Genomic DNA, 5,305 nt, shown 5'->3' with positions numbered 1-5,305 from the left:
TGAAAACGGTTTGGTTTGGTTTCGTTACTTTTGGTTTAGTTTGGTTTAGTTTGGTTTAGAAGGTTCACTGTCGCAAAGCGGCTCAGCCCATGAGGGACGCCGCAATGAAATTTCCGAAACTTTCGACCACTTCCGGTTCTATACCGTCCACCGATATCGCACAGTAAAAGGCTGCCTTGCTTTTCACCTCCATCAAAAAGCGCCCGCCATGACCGAGATTCTATTCCACGTTTTTGCCATCTCCAATCGAGTCATCACCAGAGAGCCACTGAAGCGTTGCTAATAAAGGATAATGAAGTAAGCAAGAGCTGATCCGGTTAGATAGTTAACAACCAGTTCAGCAGCGGATTCGTAGTCAATCGTTACACTGCGGACCATGTTTGCAGACCATATGATTTCAGCCAGTAGCATTCTCGTAGCCGTCATTTTTAAAGGACAGATTAGATATTCAGAGTTTAGAAAATATCTTTAAACAGGTAGGACTTGTCTTTATATACAGCAGTAGCTTTCTTTTCAAAACCATCGGTCCTTATCAACGTCAAACAAGCAGCATATTTACAAAGAGAAGAATCGAAGGCTGGAAGCCAAGGGAGAGACTCATAATAGCGCCACTGTCTTCTTCATAGCATATATATGTCATGTTCTGCGAATGAGGTCCTAGTCATTCCCTTCTTCCGTCAAAGTTTTACTGGCATAGGAACTGTCCTCTTCAAGGGATACTTTACAGGTCTTTAGCGGAAAAGCCGTCGATATCGTAATTGTAGTAATTGTAGTAGATGTAGAAGTTGGCACCGTGTTTCGGCAATAATTGGGCTCTAGGTATACATATATCATTTACGGTAATTTTTGGTTGTATTGATTGATAATTGATTGGTGTGGGATAGGCTCATCAACATCATGTGGCTGGTAATTATTATCAGTCCGACTATATGCCCACTTTGGTGAAGGCTTCCCCCATAATCCTTCAATTAACTCAGTCCTGTGATTGCTGCGTTCCACTGACCCCTGCAAACTTTTTAACCATATCCATCCATCTAACTTGTTACCCTAAGCGACCATCGGTTAACGTGTCTTCGAACTACATGCTCTGCCAATCACATTTGTTCTTGATTTTCACTACAATGCCAATAACTCGAATTATTTATCTGGCCAACTCTGCATGCTTCCTATCTTTTATCGTTACATCTACCATTTTCCGTTCCACTTCCCTCTGTCATTAACTGAAGCAGAACACATTCCGGTAGCCTCCACGTTTCATCCCACGAATGAGTACAGGTAAGATGCAACTGTTATATACCTTCCTCTTCGAGCGATACCGGTAAGCTGCTAGTCATAATCTGCGAATATTTTCTAAATGCACACCATCACAATCTTATTCTGCTAGTTATTTCTCTTTCATGGTCCGTATTTGGGGTTACTACCTTTTCTAAGTAGACATATTCGCCTACCACTTCATGCTTCCTACCTACCAGTGCTTCGCTACCTAGCGTAAACTCCTGTTTCTTCCCGAGGCTGTTGAGCATTACCTTAGAATTCTGCATATTGATTTTTAGGCCCAGCTTTCTGGTTTTCCTGTCCAGGTCATCAATCATTATGTGGAATTCATTTCTTTTGTCACGTCGCAAAACAAAATCATCAGTGAATCGCCGATTGCTGAGGTATTCTCCATCTAGCCTTATCCCTAGCTTCTTCCATTCCAAGTCTCCGGAAACGCATTGCCTCACCAGAACAAGATTTGGCCACCCTGCTGTGGTAAGTGGCCGCACCTTCCAATAAATACCCAAAAAAAACCTCCGGCCCTAGTCCCCAGCTACTGCAGAGCAACTGACCATGGCGGCGGTCAGACCTGTAACACAGCAAAGGATAGTAATAATTTCTGTCTTCGGACAGACCGCAATTGGAAACTGACCCTGGCAACGTTAAACGCTAAAACCCTATCTAGTGAACCCCGCCGGGGTGGCGCAGTGGTTACGGCGCTCGAATACTGTTCCCAAGGACGCGGGATCGAATCCCGGCCTCGGCAGCAGCTTTTCGATGGAGGCGGAAAGCAAGGCGCCCGTGTGCTGTGCGATGTCAGTGCACGTTAAAGAACCCCAGGTGGTCGAAACTACCGGAGTCCTCCACTACGGCGTCTCTCATAGCCTGAGTTGCTTTGGGACGTTAAACCCCACAAAACCAACCAAAACCAAACTATCTAGTGAGGCTAGTTTAGCAGCGTTCTTAAAAGAACTGGCGGACGTGCAATAGGACATAATTGGGATTTCTGAGGACAGGAGGCCAAAAAAGGCATATGCTGTACTGAAGGGCTGGAATGTATTTTGTTATCGAGTTTTTGCGGAGAAACGAGAAGTAGGAGTAGAGATTCTTCTCAGTAAGGATTAGCTGGTAATATAGATGAATTCAACAACATTAATGAGAGGGCAGGTAATTTGCATTTTGAAGCCTCCTGGAAGGATTTTCGACATAGCATTCTTCAGTGAGTAAGACTTGCTCGAGTGCTTTACGAGCCCGACTACACGCACTGGAAGCAAGCTGTTCGTGCTCTAAACATTTAAGAAAGGCTATACTTTAAAACATCGATGCAATTTTGATTTGGAAGATTCGGTTCCGCAAATGAGTACTCTTCACTCTATACATAATCAGATCGCTTTTTAATGTAGTAATTGCTGGCCTGCCTGGTTCAATGAAACATTATTTCGGGCATATGTGTACGTCGATATAAGCCGATTGCATTTGTGTTTGGTTTGCCGGTATACCAATTCAAACCCTTAGGTGTGATAGCTCCGTAGACCATACTTTCGCTATATTAGCTTCTGAGCGTAGGCTTGCCTCTTTCAATAGAAAAATCCGGCTTGTATGGATGGAATAACCTTCGTCCCCCGGTAACACAGCTCGAACAACTGGAAATTTTCCAGAGAGCCACTGGAGTTAATCAGGTTGCATCGAACAATGATTTGCTTTATGAGACACTATGCAAACCTCTTAGTCTTATCCCTTCATAGAGATTGCTCATTCGACTTGGCCGCCTCGGCAAGTCCGTAGCGAAGCGAGCCCTTGCACAGGAGAACCGAGTCTCGCGACGACTTGGTATTAAATATTTTTAATTCCTTAGGCTTTAATGCTCGAACGCGTAACAAACGTTAGAATTCACCCTGGTCATTTTCAAGTCTTAATTGTACGGCCACTATACCTGGCACGAGCTCTAAAAGCATTTCTCCTTTGGCGACAACGCGTTTCCTCGTGCTGGATCATATGAAAACAGAGTATGCACTTATATATTTAACCAGCTCAACAGCGCAACCCATGACTAAGACACAAGACACACAGGCGCTGACCTTTGGGTCATCGCTTGTGTCCTTGTGTCTTCGTCGTGTATTTTGCTTCGATGAGCTGGTTAAATACATAATGAAACACCAATAGTCCCGAACTCTCTACCCGCCATCTTAATTTTTTTCTCTGGCGGTCTTCTGGACAAGATCAAAGGAGCTAGTGGAGCGGCTTTTCAGATTTATTTTAATAATTCACGGTCTATGCGCTTTACTGAAGTCGTGTCCTCCACAACATCCGAAAGCGTTGCCATTGAAGCGGGTTTACGGAAGCTACGGTCATGTCCGGATCAACCTGTTGAGTCCGCCCTTCAAAGTTTACAGCACGGGTTTCTTATTGAAGACTTGTCCCTTACCCCTCTGCATTTGGTGATACTCTGCAGGGAAAAGGCTTTTTATACGTTTCCAGCTGGTTCCCTGAGCCATAGGTGACACATGCAACCAGGCGGCGGACAGCCTAGCTCGTAAATCGCTCTAAGGACATCTGTGAAGAAGAGCTTCAAGAAACTAAAATTCTCTTCAGAGAAGCAGTCTTGAAGCATTTTAATCAATTTTTGAGTTCACCCTACAATCCACGTGTTTCCAGAGTACGAAAAAATTCCCAAGTCAGTTTATGATTTCGCATTTGTACGGGCTCTGCTTGTACCCCTGCGTGGATGACCAAGACGGGCCTGCCAACGTCTGCGCTGTGTTCCACGTGTGCTGTGTGCGGCAATATAGAACATTAAGCGCTGTCCAGAGTACAGTGCAGAGATGAGGCTCTTATTCGGTTCCCTCAAAGAAAGCAGGAGTCAATCATGGTTCACTTCAGGATATCGTCTGTCCGTGCGGAAGCCAGTCTTGTTGAAAGGAGGTTACACGGCTTCTTTTAGCATTCCTACAGAACTCAGATCTGTACTCTAGATGGTGAACTATTGAGTACAATTGTGTGCATATGACTGACTTGTGGGTACTAATTACTATTTAAGTGGCGTTGCGGTCGATCAATTGCCGGCAGAACCCACAAGGTTAATCCTACCTGTAGCCACCAATTACCTCAACCTCTCGCCTAGTTACACCCGAATAAGAAATCTTGTTTTCCTTTTATTTTCTCTTCCCTTTTCCTTGGCCACCAAAACATCGCATTATGAGATCAACAGGAACTAAAGAAATAGAGGAGAATTCACTCCGCTGAACATGTTCGAATTCGAATAGTTTTTACGCGTACCTGATGCATCCTGCTTCAGCTTTCCAGCTGCCATCAGTCTATGGCGATCAAAGTAAGGTAAGAAGATGTGGTTTAGTGTTTTTTTCCTCCGTTTCACAATGCGCGCTGCGACACCCAACGAGTCATCAGCAGTCAGGTTCACCATAAACTATGATTGATTATACGTTAAGTAATTAGTGATTCGATGCCATATTTTAAATTGCATATAACGTGTTCTGCAGCATCGTCCTGCCTGCCAAAGTGCACAAAGGTGGGTAGCAAAGTGAGATATAGGTACGCATCAAAAGCATTCATTATATTTTAGCTTTACGTAATCCAACTCGAGACACCTGCATTTAAATTAATTTCGTGAACTGTATCTTTAGCGTCCCTTAGACAGTTCCTTAAACAAAAACCATTTTCTAGTATTTGTTTTTAAACGTACCTTAATTCTTTTCTATGGCAGTTTTGTCTACTTCGAGTTCGTGGGATAAGCGGGGAAACATTAAAATAAACAGTTTCCTGCATGTATAACGATATTGCATTATTTGGTTTGTAGGGTTTACCGTCAACTCAGGCTATGAGAGACGCCGTAGTAGAGGACTCCGGAAATTTCGACCACCTGGGGTTTTTTAACGTGCACTGACAACGCACAGCACACGGGCGCCTTTCTTTTCGCCTGCATCGAAAAGCAGCCGCCGAGGCCGGGGTTCAATCCCGCATCCTTGCGAACAGTAGTCGAGCGCCGTAACCACTGCTCCACCCCGGCTTTTCTTTTTCTTTATTGCATGAA

This window comes from Amblyomma maculatum, chromosome 5 (assembly GCF_055883805.1).
Source record: "Amblyomma maculatum isolate TAMU_Amacu chromosome 5, ASM5588380v1, whole genome shotgun sequence".
Taxonomy (NCBI): Eukaryota; Metazoa; Arthropoda; class Arachnida; order Ixodida; family Ixodidae; genus Amblyomma; species Amblyomma maculatum.
This window is presented reverse-complemented; position numbering follows the sequence as displayed.